A 17,242-nucleotide genomic window follows, 5' to 3' on the forward strand; every position below is an offset into this window, starting at 1 on the left:
TAAACAATATCATGTGATATTTGTCTTTGGCTTACTTCACTTAGTAAGTAAGTGAACTTTTTTTTTTTTTAAATGGACCCAATTATTTAATTAGGTTATTTGTAAGAAGTTTAGAACACTACTTTGTGAGGATAAATTCCATTTGTAAGAGAGAACACAGAGCGGAGGTAGCCCTGGAGCTGAGGAACAGCTTTGATTCTTCGCAGAATTTGTGAGTCCACAGCTTTCTAAGTCCAATCTCTAACAATCTCTTAAGTCCATCCATGTTGCTGCATATGGCATTATTTCATTCTTTTTATAGCTGAGTAATATTCCATAGTATATATATACCACATGTTCTTTATCCACTCATCTGTCAGTCGACACTTAGGTTGCTTCTATGTCTTTCTTATTCAATAAAATATTACAGCTATTTTCTGGGTCAATAGGTATAAATTTTGCATCAACAGTTTGAATTGTTGCAAAGCATTCCACTAAGATTCCACCAAGTGGATCTCTCACAACATATTTAGTAAAACTCTTTTTGTTAGACAAATAAATTGATTCTGATATCTTGCTATCAAAATATATATCTTTTCATGGACCTCTGTGTTTATCTATTTCCTTTTTAAAAAAGTATATGATAACTTTTTAATCATTAAACAAAAACAACTCTGTAATTTAGAAAGCCTATCTACTGTGAAATAATCTCAAGAAAAATAATCTGATTATCAGAAGCTATACTTTGGAGAGGGGATTTTAATTTAACATCATCCAATATGTAATCCCTATTAATGTCTCCCAAAGTGACATAGTATACTTAAGGGCAACACACAAAGAGCACCTTATACAGAAACCTACTTTACTTCCATTAATTTATCCTTTTTCTTAAAAAGTACTTTAAATGTATTTTAGAGAGCAATAAATCAAATGGGTTAAATCTTCTTTTACAATATCAGCCTCTCCGGGGGTGAAGGTACCAAAACACATTATATTCCCCACATATTTTGTACTTGTCAGAGCCCTTTACATGCACATTTAATACTGAAATATTAATAACCTTCTAACACTCTGAAGTAGTTACAACACATAATTATCCTCATTTTCCAGATGAGGAAACTTTGTCCCAAAGAGGTTAAGTGACTTTGCCATAATCACACATTTATTAACAGAACCAATATAAGAACAATAGATTTGACATTACTCTCCTAAAGCCAAGTGTTTCTGTCACAAGGCAAGGACAGCTGTGGGGGAGGGGAGATGGGCTAAAATAAATAGATGTAAAGGGAAACACACACACAAAAAAACCCAGCAGTAGAAACCTGTTAAGTTCTCAAACTGGAATATAAAGCCATGAAGAGACATAGTAAAGCCAGTAATAGGAGATTATTCTATTACACACACACACAATCACAGATATGACCTTTGATATCATTAAGTCCAGCCTTATAGAGATGAAGGACCAGCTCTAACGTTTTAGGCCTGAACTTAAATGTCATCTATTTAAAGATGCTTTCCCTGATCACACTCTCAACAATCTCTCCTATTACATCACTTGTATAAGGTGTTCAGTAATTGTACTCTGAACAGGTGAAGGGGAAGATAGTCGGCTGGCTGACATGAAAAAAGTTCAGGGAAACAAATATTTTCACCTGATAAACACAAAACAAAACACCTCTCAGAAATGTCAATAAACACCCAGTTTTTGATGCAGCAGAAGTGATACCTTTTTGGCTTCAAGGCTCAGTCCAAATAAATCTATATTTTAAAAGGAGCTGCCTCTAAGCTGAGATATTACAACTTCTATTATCAAATAATGCAATACCTTTCTTGAAACCAGTCTAGACAGACACAATCTGCTGGAGTCTGAAATATTTTTCTTTTATCATCATGAACAGACACGGAACAGCAACACACTTAATGCACTAAATAGTGGCCACATAAGACTTTATTATTAAAGGAGTTTTGTTCAATGTGAATTAAGAGTTGGCATGTCTGTATGCGAAACATACCAAAACCCCTGGTATAAATCAGACTTTGATACTGTACATGCTCATATCTGTTCCTTTTGTATATAGACTCCAAAACCATTTCTGACTCATGAAGTGTTTCCCTTCAAAACACCACTGCAATGTTTCCTAAGATTTTTTGCAATTTGATGTCACATTTCTTATTTTCACTTCGGAAGACTACCAGAAATACTATAAGAAATATTTCAATAGTCCTAGAAAAGCTAAAATTCAATTTGTTACTAGCTCATTAATTATTGTTGTTCAGAACTCCAGAGTTTTGATCTGAAGAGAAAATTGCCTTCAGAAAAAAGTACTTTTAGATGTTAGCTGCATGTTGTGGGGCAAGAGAAAAGGCAGATGAAAGAGACCATCATTTCAGAATGTAAACATGATTCATTCCATAACTACAGGCAGCCAAACCCAGATACAACAGTTAAAAAAAATGAAAGGATCAGCTGTGTCGCAGTTAAAAAATTTCAAGTATAAAGGTTCAGGGGAAATATTACCCAATTTTACTTTAATCCATTCCTTTAATTTCCCGACCAGCCCCTTGGAAATTGTTGACTGCTCAACAATTTAAGGTAAGAGTCACAAAACCTTACAACTGAGAATTTACTCAGCAGGTATAAATTCTTGGCTGGCTTCCCTCATGGGATTAGGCCATTACTGCTTCTTCCTTAGGTCTGAGGGTCTATCTATCTTCTCCTGAAGTGTCCCCTCCTAATATTTGCATTCTTTGCCTAATAGGAACAAGAGCATCATTTACTTTTATAGTGCAACGTAGCTTATGATATATTTTGACATGTATTCATTTATTTGATCCTCACAACAGTCTTTGATGGTACATAGGATAAATATTATTATCCTATTTTTATAAATGAGAGGTGGATTTCAGGAAGGTTAAGTAAATTGTTCTGAACAACACAGCTGGTAAGGTGTGGCTCTGGGACTGGAATTAAGATCTTGAGACTCAATGCAAACATTCTTTCCACTCTATCCCTGTGATTTTAGATTCTGGATTCTAGTCAAAGTTTATGTTAAGACATTGACTCTTATCTAAGTAACTGAAATTTTGACCCCCAAAAATGGTATTTATAGTAAAAAAGAAATGCCATAACTTAACAAGAAGGGGAAACAATTAATATTGATGTGTGTCTACCTGGATCCTGCCATATGCTAGGTACTTTGTACGTTACCTATATTCATCAAGAGAAAGCAATATCAACCCCTTTCTGGAGTACTTTAATCCATGTGCTATTCTAAGATTCACGTGCATCACTCTAGCTCATATAACTTGGTCAGGTCTATATTATCATCCGCAAAATGTAGAACTTGAGACTCAAGAAGTTAAATGACTTATTTTCCCAAAATTACACACCCATTCTATGGCAAAGTCAGAAACTGAAATCAGGTCACTGGCTCTCGTAAAGCTTGAGGAAATATAATGCATATGTTATAAACCCTGCCCACAGGGAGCCAGAGACCCTCAAAAAACAGTTGCTGAATGTCCAGACATTATTTTTCAAAATAAATAAATAACACCTGGGGGATTTATTTTCTAATAGCTACAATAAGAAAGAAGTAAAAATTTAAACTTATTTAGTGCTTCAAAGTTTCCAGTTTCTTTCACAAATCAGTTATCATTTGATTCTCACTACAGTATCTATTATGTATAGCAGGCATATTGGGTATATTTATTATGTAAATAACAGTATCTATTATGTATATTATCCCAATTTTACAGATGAGTACACTGTAATTTTTTTTTTTTGCGGTACGCGGGCCTCTCACTGTTGCGGTCTCTCCCGTTGCGGAACACAGGCTCCGGATGCGCAGGCTCAGCGGCCATGGCTCACGGGCCCAGCCGCTCCGCGGCATGTGGGATCTTCCCAGACCAGGGCACGAACCCATGTCCCCTGCATCGGCAGGCGGACTCCCAACCACTGCTCCACCAGGGAAGCCCCTACACTGTAATTTTTAAAAGTTAAGTAATAAGCTGAAGATTTGATGGTTAAAAAATTTTAGAAAAAAAGAATTAAAATGCAGGTTTTTCTAAATTTGAGCTGCCTTCTTACTAACGTACCAGCATAAAAAAAAGGGAAGACTGTCTATGTAAGAAAAATAGGCAAACCAACATTAAATGAAGTTCAGAGCTCAGTTATACATTACATTACCAACTACGTTGACTAAAAGGAATTAGAAATAAACAGCAAGAATTCCAAAATCTATAATACAAAATAATTCTTTAAATATACCTGCGGCGACTACACTAAAAGATGAAGTACTTTATATAGCCCAGAAACCCAAAAACAAATAAGTACAATCAAAATCTGTAAAATCATGACTAGTAGGCCTAGACATTCACTAAAGCCATATATAGTAGAACTGAGTGTTATCCTTTTAAGTTTGAAAGAGGTAAATATATAACAAACAAAAATACATATTATCTACACTGCAACCATTACATGTGAACCCAAGAAGTTGTACAGACTGAAACCATAAATGGCTTAAAATGTCTAAATTTATGGATGACATGCCTTTAATGGGGTTAGTCAGGGAAGCTCTAAAGTTAAGATGTGGAAAGAGCCTTCTTTGTTGTGGACAGCAACATTTTGAAGATGTTGAAAATAATATAACATATTCCTTTCTGCCCAGAAGCATGACCTTTACTGAAATGGATTGGTTTGCTGAATAAAATAATCAACTTCTTTTGTCTAACAGTGTTTTGCCCTAGGTACCTACTTCTCATTTGGCAGAGTAACTTCCATCTTTCTGTTTTGGACCCACACTCTTATATTATGAACTCTGATGGCAGCTTATTGTCTTTCCCCTAACATCTGTCTTTGGCCTGTGATATAGTCTCAGAACTAATACTTAAAAAAAAAAAAAAAGTAGAGTCACAAATCTCTACCACTTTAATCCTTATTTAGTTTTCTACTTCTATTTTTAAGAGAATAAATATATTCAACAGGGTCTCCCCTGAGGCCAACAGACATTGCTTTTATTTTAGATATGTAAGTAACTGAATGCCCACCCCATCTGTCTAGACAAGGTTCAAACACAGGGGCCTGCAGGAACCAGGCAGGTTATGTAAATCAGTCAAGTGGGCTGGATAGAAGCAAAGGGAAGTAGTGAAGCTCTGCTAAACTAAAGCCTGCATGCTCCTCTACAGGGATCTAATTAAAATTTGTAAAGAGCACTGAGAGACAAACTTTGAAGACTGGGTAGACCCTGTAGGACATTCTGTGACACCTGGAGCAAAAAGAAGAACCAGAGGCCTAGTGCTTCCTTTCTGATAACACATTGAGAGGAGAATAGACCACTTATCAACATGAACCCATGTATACACATCCTGATAAATTAGAAACAAATACCCTTTAGCTGCTACACTGGTCAGATGCTCCTGGAAAAACGTAGTTATTACTAAAAGGTACTTTTTTGTTGTCAACATATTGTACACTTTAAAATTACATAATGTTTTATGTCAATTACATCTTAATAAAGCTGGAGAAAAAAATAAATAAAGGAATAAATTTCTGAAGGCTAAAAGTGTCCTCAGTTGTAATTCTAGACCACTGCTTTCCAGAAAGGAGAGTGAAGCCCAGAAAAAGAAAGTGACTTCATCAAGGTCACAAAACTAGTTAGGGGCAAAGCCAGGAACAGATTTCTAAGTGTCCATCTTGTGTTCTTTCCTGACCAGCATTCTACCTCTGATAACCAAAGAAACATACAGAGAAGACAGATTATGAACCCTAAACACATTAGTTTTTAAATCAGTCATTCTGATAAATACAGTCACTCATTCATCACATTTGCTGGGGAGTTCTAGGCCAGACACTGGGTGCGTGGGTTACTAAACACAACGCAAACAGTCCTGCCCTGGTGGAAAGGCAGTGCCATGGGCAATTAGATGTCTGCAACATGAGGCCAATGTAGTTGAAAGCTCATAACATATTCTTCCCTTCTTCTCTTCCACTAATGGGATACGATTTAGAACTCCTCAATTTCATACTGGAGACAGCAGTCTCTCCCATGGTTTATATAATAATGTTAACATTTATCATTTTTATACTTGCTCATTAAACTGTTAGAGACTCTTCATGTTGGAAGGTAGGAAAAACCCACTCCTGCCAGAACTCTGTCATCAAATATTTCTTAGACTTCCACACTTTAGTGAACTTTTTCCTGCCAAAGCTTTTCAAATTATAGAAACTTCTTCCTCTAATATTGCTACATGTGGACTATAAAGTTTCTTAATGATTTGCTCATTTATTATGTTGCATGTAGATTCTCCTTTTCCTAAAAAGATGAAGATTATTTTGGCATCCTTTATTATAACCAAGACTGCTGAAGACAACAGCTTATTTTGAAAAAGTCAGAGTTTTCACAATTTTTCAAACAACTAATATTTACTATGTCAATTTCTCTTAAAATGGCATTCTTTATGCCTAGGAACAGGTATCCTTGTGGGAAGAAATATTTTTAAAATACCTATTAAAATATATATTAGGTAAATAACAAAGAACCATTAGGATTTGTACCACAAACTCCATTTGGGGGGGACAGACATTAGTTAACAGAGAAAGCATTCTTTAAAAGCTCTAAATATTTTTACTATATGCAGCTGTGAATTGGTAAGTTTGAAATAATGAGTGTGGAAGCCATTCTCCTCTCATGTGCCACATGGTAGAGGGAGGGGAAAGAGTCATAAACAAAAATTTTACCACAGCTTTTATAAAACTACACTTCCATTTTCTAACACCACTTCTTTTTTTCTTTGTCTTTTCACATTGACTAAGAAACAGCTGGTAGTAATTCAATGCCACAAAATATGCCACAAGGCCTTTCCATACAAGCATATTTTTCAGCAAGTACAGGACCTCTGTACAATTCTGCAGAAATGATTGGGCTGTTGGGCAAGAGTGGCAACTGTGCCACTCACATAGGGTCAAAGTAATGAGGCCAGCTTTCTCCATACCCAGGACAGGGCATCTTAGCAGTGCCTTGCCTCTGTCAACTGCAGAGAGGCAATATATTGCACAATTTCCTTCAAATATCATACTTAGGAAAAGGGAGTGTCGGACTAATGAGAGTGGTCTTACTTAAATATTTATGTTCCTTTCCAAATCAAATAAATTCAACACAGGAGACTAAAATCTGGTCCTGAGTGAGTCAACATGTGTCCTTACTCTCTGTTAAAAACAACATCAACAACAAAAATAATAAGTGAGGTAACATTTATGTCTGAAATTGTACTAAGCATTTACATTCACCATCTCATTCCACTCCCACCCCTAAAAAGTAGGTTTCCTCATTATCCCCTGTATAGTGACAAGAATACTGAGACTTGAGACAGTAAGTAACTTACTGAAAGTCACACAGTTAGCATGTAGAGGAAGGAAGCAAATCTAGACAGTTGACACTAGAATCCACAGTATAATATGTCACTCCAGAATACTACATAATAGTTCCATGCAAATTTTTCTTATCTTCAACTTACTATCTATATAGAATATACTTTATACAGCAGTCTGAATGCTCTTCAATGGGCATTTGATTACACAGAATTTCCCTAATTTACTTTAAATGAAGAGTCTTGTCTCACAAATATCAAAATAAATTCAATACTATTGATAGTTAAGGTCATTCAAAACCTATTTTTCATTCTATGAAATATGTGTCAATAAAACAGCAGCATCAGTGTTGGCTTTTAGTTACCAACTCATCATGGAGTCCATAGAGGCCATAGCATTATTCTCACTAGCAGTGTATCCCAAGCTGTCTGTGGAAATGTTAGAATAGGGTTTTTCTAATCATTACTGCATTTTTTTTTAATTTATAAAGGCTGTTCAAAAAGTAAAATCTATTCTATAGCCCTCATTACATAGAATGCAGGGCTCACAAATGTATTTGATTTATACATGTGAATTCAACATTAATCTTACCAATAAATTACCTTTAATTTCATTTGAAAAATATAAGATATTACCCTAGCTCCCCCTTCTTTTGTATTCACTTTCTTTGCTTATTTTTAAAACATGACTTCTAAGCATACTTATGTTTCTGAGCATAGTTTTTTTTTAATTAAAATTTTAAAAGTCTGTCACTAAAATCAGAAAAATGAACACAAAAATTTTAAACTTAGTATCATAAAACCATATATTTTTGAAACTCTGTAGAACCTCTACTTTAGCATAAGCACAAATTTATATGAGAAAGTAAAATGTTTTAGTGTCCTATGAGACACCAGTACTTAGAGAAATCAGATGTTCTAAATAATTCCCAAATATCCAAGTTACATGGAATTGACTATGAATTCATTCTGTTAAGTGAAGATCTCACAAAGATCAAGCACTTAAAAAACAATGTATTTTTACCTCTAATGGTAAATTTAATATGCACTGAAAGGTCCTTTGTTAAATGGATGCATCGTTTTCTTCCCTCTTGCTTTGCATTAAACATCATACAAATGAATAGCAAGAATCCAGAATTAGATGGAACTATATATCACCCATTCATTCTCTAATGAGAATGAACATCTATGAAAAGGAAACCCTTCTACCATTTAGCTCAAATAGAAGTAAGAGAGGTTCATGACATCTGAAAATCTACCCCTTCCAATGATAAGTGACGTTTTCCTCTGTCCCAGTGTTGAGAAAGGTCACTTACACATTAATTCTGGGCTGGCCTTGAATGCTGCTTCTGAATAATTTGAAGCTCAAAAGCAGTGAATACTCTCCAGTAAATTAGTGAGCGCTGGGATGCAGCTGCCTTCAGCAAAGAGTTCAGAACACCAGTAGGCTTCTCTCTTTCCTCACCCATTTCAGACTTTAGTAAGTTACTTTTTTCCTTAAATGCCAAAAAATCAATCTTATAAAGACCTACTTCACACTGATGTGTACGTGAAAGTACTATAGACATAAGATACATTTCATTTCACAAGTTTTTCCCTGTTATTTTAATATCTGAAATACTAACAAAACCTTAACAATATTTACTCTGAGCCACCAAACGTTCTAGGGTAATTATATTTCTTAATGCCATAGCATAACCTCAAATGAGATGAGATATTTCAAAAATTGGGTAACATTCAATTCTGTCAGATCTCTGAAGGACATTCAATACAGTACAATAGTGAAGAGCAAAGATTTACGACACATAAATTTCAGTTTCATTTTACATTCTTGTCTCTTAAAGGCATTTGAGTTTATAGTCCTGACTTGGATTCTGAAGACCTGGATTTTAATTCTGGTTCTACTACTTCTTAGCTGTATTTCCTGATCGTTCATTAATTTTATAGAAAAAGAATACTAATACCTATCTTTATCACTTTCCAGGAGAAGGTCTCATATTCCTCTCATACAAGAGATGCTCAATAATTGTTACTGCTTTTCTGTTGTTTCCTTTAACAATGAGGTTTCCTCAGTCTATTATGAGACAGAGTTTTCTAGAAATGTATGTACCATACAAATATTATCATTCCCTATATACACGATATGAAGAGAGTTTGGAACCCACCAGCATCAAGTCTTCCAAAATTAAGTCTCGACATAACTGTGGTCAATGAAGGAACTGATCAGAAAATTCATAAAAAGAAAATCAGGTATTTCTGGCATAGTGAGGGCTGGACTCCATATTTAAGGAAATGCTTGCTTTCTTACTGTATTAGTTGCTACAAATGGCAGGTGTTTAGGACATTTTGCTTTTCTTGGCCATTCTTACATTTCATCTGCCTGTTGGCAGCAATAATAAAAACATGCTTCAGATAACATTAATTTCCTGACAACCTCTCCAATTGCCTTTGCATTTTATACTTCTTTCCTCTGATGCAGTGTTATCTTACAAGCAAATCTAAACTACTATAATTGCCACTCTCCTAAGATGCTTAGGAACTTTCATGATTAGACAGATATACGCTTCCAGAAATGTCTAATCTCAGATAAACAGATTTTTTCTTATTAAGAATATTAACTGAAAAGTAATACAAATAATGTGATTCCAGTGTGGGAAATATTGGTGCCAGTCACGTGTAAAATTCTCTCAAATTCCCATCCTCTATGGAATTTAATCAGTCATGCAACAACATTCTGTAAATACTTTAACCCTAAACATTTTCTCTTATAAAAACATATAAGTAAAGAGGGTCCATGCACTCAGGAGCCTGTAAGTTTAAGTTTAGGCTTATAGGCTATACTTATCATTTCTGGGTCTCTAACATTTAACCTTTATATATTCCGACCTTTAAATATGCTTACTTTTGTAAGCTAAATTATTTGTACTCTAATAATTTTAAGTAAATTGGGGCCTGAAAACAAAATGGTTTACATAAATAAATTATAAACAATTACTGTTTCTTATAAACAGTAACCAGTGTCTTTGACATTATGGTTTGAAAAGAAGACTGGGTTGGGGAAACTGGTTTTCCTGGCAACAATTTGATATGTAACTTTGGTCATGCCACTTAATTTCTCTTTGTCTCAGTTTCTCCATCTGTAAAACAAGGGAGCAGAACTAAATGATTTGGAAAGGTTCCTGCCAGCTCTCAAATCAATGATCTCATTTAAATCTTTTACTCAGATGAATTAAATGGCAAGTTAATAAATCATCTATTAGATTAAATGTGATGGTCTGAGTAAGGTTTTGCTGGGGAATGGCAAGGACTTGCATTTTGGTTTGATTTTTAAAATAATGGCTCTTGCCAAATTTAGAGCTAGTCAAATCTGACAGCTTGTTCTGCAAATGACATTATTACTTGACTAGAGCATTAGGCCATATTTGGAAAGTACTTCAAGTAGCAAAGCAAAATAGATTTTATTAAAGCTTTATTTAATGCCATGCTTCAGAAAAATCACAAATCAGTTTCATTAAATTTAAACAAAGATACATTTAAAACCTGACAAAGGTGACTATGCTAATGAAGAATGATTACTTCTCTACCTATCTGGTACCACCAGTCTGTATATTACCACGATCAGATTTAATCTATTCAAACTCAAAACAAATGGGCTCTGTACAGAGTTCAAGTGCATGATAGTTAAATTTCTCAAAATCAGATCTATTGTTCTCAAATTCTCTTTCAAAAATCCCTTCTATAAAGAGCACACACAAGAGAACAGGGAGGAGAATGTAAAATGCACTAACAAAGCATATGTGCTATTAAAAAGGGAGAAAAAGAATACGTGAATTCTTATTCCACCTTGATCTTCTAATAAAAATTAGTCATAGAGCAGACACTGCACCTGCCAGCCAAAAGTTTATAATGAACAGAGAGACTTACTGCAGTCTCTTATCAGTGTAGCTCCCTTGGGGCCAAAAATATTGATCTTTTTCATTGAATAAATACTAAAGTAACAACAAGAATCCATTATGTCTGACCTAACAAGAATTTTTAATTGAACAAGTTCCTATCTGAATGCCCAGGAAACGGTGGATATACTATCACTTGCATTTCACTTCTTAAAGCTCTAAGTATAAAGGGCAAATAATGAATGAGTTGACAAAATAATTCATTTTCCCAGGAGTACTCTTCAAATAAATGTCCTTAGCTTTAAAGAATTAAGATAGTTTTTGCCATCTGAGAAACTCGATAACATGATCATATTTTCTGTAGTATAGTAGCAGTGTTTCTCAAGAAATTATCTTGCCCAATTAATAAATGATGTATTACAGGTCTAACATTTAATTTCACATAATGTCTTTTTTCAAATATGTGTCATATTTTAATGTCACACACAACTAGAATAGAATGAAAAGGAAGGCCATTTTTTTTTCTTTAGAGTAGGTTATTAACTCTAAAAAGGTATGCTAGCAACTTGATGTTAAATATTTCACAGGGCATTTCCACAGGAAAGTATGATATATGAATATCTTCCTTAAACCATAGAAGTTACCTCCCAAACAACAGCTCAGTCAGTCCAATAAATTCTTATACACTTTATTAGACCCTAGACTAAAACAAAACTGAAGATGTAAATTTGGTTAATCAGCAGTTAAAAGAGATAACTATTCTTGAGATGAAGTTCTCTATTCTGCACCTATAAAGAGGGAAGGATGAATTCAGGAGAGAAAACCTGCAATTATTTCAAACTGGAATATTAGGCCTGTGGCTTGTATGCTAAGAAGTTGACTTTGTCCACTCAAAAGATAAATAACTTTCAAAAGAATTGAAGCAATATTAACTTACTGAGACCCACTTTTTTTTTCCACAAGCTACTTACACTTTTTTTCATTTTGATCAGTTAATAAATTGCATTCATAACAAAAGCAAAATAACTTTTATGAACTCTCTCTAAAAAGTGAAGCCCTGTGTTTTAGGAAATCAATCATACATTTACACGGGATCATAAAATCAATCATACATTTACACGGGATCATGAAAAATGGCATGTTGGCCAATCTGATAATTATACATATTCATAACTTTTAAAATCAGTTATCAATTTTTCTTGCCAAGATTTTGGACTAAGAGCATGCTTATATACATACACAAAACCTACTTGATTAAGATTTTGTATTTTCAAAAGCATTTCAACACCTCCCTGTAAATACCGGTATACTACTTATCATATAATTACAATACTTGAATCAAAGTATCAAAATAAGAAAGTGAAGATAAAATATTCCATGCCCTATTCCAATTTTAGACAAATGATGCCTTTACTGAAACAGATTCAGAGATTTAGTCCATGTACAGCCAGCCTTTTAATTGAGTAGTTTTCAGTTTTTGTGAGCCAGCACAAGAGAGGGACAGAGAAGACACCTTTTCTTTTTATTGAACCATGAGATTAGGAGAGGGATAGCATATTTATTTACCAAGCTTACATCAACTCACTTTTAATGTTCTTTCTAGTCTGTGCTGGAATGTTGAGGGTAGTTTATAGGTGAGCTACAATCAAAAGAAGGATAAGAAAACTGGCACGCTAGGTCAAATGAATCAAACGTCCGCTGCCTCAACTCTTCAGAAGGGAGGAATAGGTCTGCAGTTTGGCCAGTCTCTGAGACCAATGATGGTACAGTGGTGTTACAAGAACTCTCTCTATGTAACTCTTACTTAAAACATATAAATCTTTCAGAGGGGAAGAGACAGAGACTTTTATTCATGCTAAGTTGCAGCTGTGACCCTCACTGAAAAAAAGAAATCCTGATTGATGCCTCTTAAATATCACATGCCAGTAATTTATTATATAAGACGTTTATTTTGTTTTTAGAAAAGGTTATTATGAATATATTCCAAGAGAGTTGAAAGCTTAATTTTCCAACTAGAACTGTAACTGCTTTCATTTACGCAACTTGAGTCTGTTTAAATCTTTTAAGTATATTTTAAAACATGGCATTCAACACATCAGAGTTGCCATTAAGCTCAGAATTATAATACTTAGACAAAATATAATACACCAAAATTAAGGATATTTGCAAAAATACTATTCAAAACTGAATTAAAATTAATTTATTAGCAGTAGCCCAGCACATTTTCCTCGCTGAACATGTAATTCTGAACACTAACTCTCCACTGCCTTACAACAATAATGTTCCTGTGAGTTTATTGTTAAAAAATAAAGGTGCTGACACTAGTCCGTGGCTTACTTTAATTACTGGACTACTATAATTTGGATCAAAACAATTTTTTGAGTTAGGCATAAAATATTTTTGGAATGACTAGATTCTTCTTACATATAAAACCATTTTCATTCCATAAGAATGAATGACTACAGAAGAAAAACTACTTCCTGAAAATCTTTATCCCTATATTTTTAGAACAGTTTGTAAAAATATATGTACCAAAAATCTCAATATGGGATCCACTGAAGACCATTCCTTGCCCACAAGTTCTTTTTTTTCCTTGAATCTGGAGTTTCCTTCCTTTTTTTTTTTTTTTTTTTTTTTTGGTACGCGGGCCTCTCACTGTTGTGGCCTCTCCCGTTGCGGAGCACAGGCTCCGGACGCGCAGGCTCAGCGGCCATGGCTCACGGGCCCAGCCACTCCGCGGCATGTGGGATCCTCCCGGACCGAGGCACGAACCCGTGTCCCCTGCATCGTCAGGCGGACTCTCAACCACTGCCTGCTCACAAATTCTTGTCCTAAAACATCCAGTAAGGATTTAGTGAATCAAAGCAATATATGACAAATCTCTTTTTCCAGTAGAAATAATGTTAAAATTGAATGGCATCTCCTTAAGAGTCTAGAATCCCTACTCTCTAAAAAGGTCTCCCCATATAAGAAACAACTATTTATTCTGCCTTTTGAATATGTATGACTACAATTTAATCTTCTTGAAGTATCCCTAAATGCATTTTTAAAAGGTAAAAAAGACGGTGAAGTGGAAAATCAAGTACAGGGCAGAAAGACCCTTAGGATATAGTTGTGCAGGGTGGCTAGAGGAGGCATGAAGGAAGAAGCCCAGAGAACCTCTCTGAAGATGGAACCAGTCCAAAAATAAAAATCTAACCTGAAATTTGTTGTTAAACCAACAAATAACCGTTGGGTTTGTTATCAAATTCTAACTGCCTGAAGAAGAATTCTGGAAATATATCAAGACAAAAAAATGTAAAATTTAAAAGTTAATATGGCATAATTCCTTATTGAATTTACACCACTGCAGATAATTTCCCCAAATATCTATGTGCATCGATGTGTTTTTGCAAGGACTAAGGAAAAGATAAATTCCAAAATGCAAATTTTAAAGATCATTATTTTAAGTTAATCTCTTTTAACTTTGACTGAAATTGCATTGAAGGTCAAAAATCTTAGATTGAGGCTAATTTTTCACACTATCTTACTACACGTGCCAGTAGCTCTCACTTCCCTAGAACTAAATGACCTCTAGAGTATGTTATATTGCTTTTACTGAAAAGCCAGTTTGATTGGGTACTTTTCAACATTGTTCAAGGCTAGTAAATTTCAAACTTGTCCATTTCAGCCAAGTATCTCACTTTTTCCTCCCCTAGCAAAACTCCTGAGGTTATATTTTTTATCTCACATTACTTAGAGCTTTTGCCCACAGAGACTAGAAGTTGTTTACAACACAAGGTATACACGCTACATTATTTTGCCACTGTTCAGTCACTTTATTAACTACTCTCCTCCTTTTATTTAGCCCAGAAAGATAGGAAATAACTGCTGCTGTCATGAGGTGGACACAAAACCTAGAAGCACAAAAGATAAACAGCAAATTTTTGGTACTGGCAGTACTAGTGATAGGTCAATTATACTACTCTGATAATTCTATATTTCATTAGGAAAATGTATGTTTGACCAAGTTTCCAATGTCTTCCAAGCACAATATTTATCACTATGGATTTATAATTTGGCATAAAGAAAGCAAACCTTTGTGTTATACACACTGGTTTTGCTTTTGTTGAATACACACACCAGTGATTTTTAGAAAGGAAGAAAGGGAAGGAGGGAGAATTTGAATTTTGATGTGATTTAGAAAGACAGAATATCCTTCATACTCTCACTATATGTCTCAAACATATTTTATAATGTCTTTCCGACTTTATAATCACTCTGAGCAAAATCTGAATCCAGATAACATGTTCCCAGCTATGTTACTCATCTGGAGTTCTGTGTGGAGAGGGTAGTTTAAAGAAAAGGTTAATTAACACAGCTGTGGTCTACATGGAACATTTTCTAGGCTAAGACAATTTCAATTCAGTTCCCCTAGAAATCAGTTGACTGGAATTCTTGGCTTTCTCCCAGGCAGTTTCTTAAAAAGGTTACCAGCTTAATTGAATGAAATCAGTGTCTGCAACCATCAACAATTATCTTTAGAGCAATACTTGTTATTAGACTGAATAAAATCAAAGTTAGAAACCAACCACAATTATTTATGGAACGGTAATTCCCAATATTGGCCAGTTTGATTGCATCTGTAACTGTTATGGAAACTTGCAGAAATCTACTTTTTTCTTCTTTCATGCAGACACCACACAGATAATCAAAGATACCAACAAGTCTATCTAAAAATGATTTCCATTTATTTAAAAGAAAGTCAAAATTAACCTGGAACAAATGAGAAAAATCTACCCAAAATGGATAAATAAACATAGTCCTTTTTTTTTCTCTGACAACAAAGGAGTATCTTTTATTCATGTTTATATCTTCTCACTCCCCGACACAAAAAAAAATACAGGGCCTGGCAGGGCATCTGTTGCCCAGGAGGATGACAGTAAATGTTGTAACATAGTCCATTTTATCCACAATCACAATGCTCTCTACATTATGTATGCTGTTGGCCAGTCACTTCTACTTCATAGCACGTTTCTTCCTCTCTATTTGAGTACTTATGTCTCCCTGGCCCTGGAAACTCTTTTTCTGATTCATTTGAGAAACTAGTGCCCACAGTTTTGATGGCTAGAACTTGAAATGACCAGGCAACATAGTCATAATCACGTTGCACTGAATGCCCCATTAGGTGACCTATAGCACATCACATATCATTTAAGGCTTTTTCTAGCACTTCACAGTAGACAGACACTCCATCCAAATAAGAAAGTTTTAGAAGTATTTCTTCTTCCTGCAAAATGAAGGGTTAGTATTATACATAAAAATACAAAGAGATTAAACTTTTCCAGGGTCTTTTATTTTTAAGGTACTAGATATAAAGACAAATGCTTTATAATTTATATTTAATTACAGTTAAGATTAAAAGGATTAAACCCCAGTCGCCAGGTTCCTCCTCTTAAAAATTTCCTAATTTTTTTTTTTTTTAAGCCAAAGTGAATTAATGAACTATTTTAAATCCCTTCTTTCTGGGAAAATTAGGGATATCTTTACTACAAAGCTCAATTTCTATTAAATAATATTTTACACACTGTCAACCTCATTCCAATTATTTTCACCTAATAATGCTAACAAAATGTTACATACTTTACTTAGAAAATAACACAGCAGAAAGCAAATTGAGGATGAATTTTTTCTGCACTAACTTTATATTTACCTAACTTTTTAGTTTAGCTATTCATTATCTACCCAATGACTGTTTATCTAAAGATCGTATTTAACCATTTTCAAAATCTTCAGATGTGGAATTTTCACCTTTACACTTTAAACTTATATAAATATGCACAGTTCCTAATACATCTGGCCACTGTTTTATAAACCTTCCCTTGCACTGCCATTTGAAAGCTGAAGTGCTAGTAGTTTGTCCAGAAATAACAATATTTTAAAAGACACACTCTGTTATGGTTGAGTTATAGCCGCTTTTAAGAGTGGTAGTAGTGCATCACAGGACAAAAATAATGAACTGGTTC

The sequence above is a fragment of the Mesoplodon bidens genome (assembly GCF_964165515.1).
Source record: "Mesoplodon bidens genome assembly, chromosome: 1".
NCBI lineage: Eukaryota > Metazoa > Chordata > Mammalia > Artiodactyla > Ziphiidae > Mesoplodon > Mesoplodon bidens.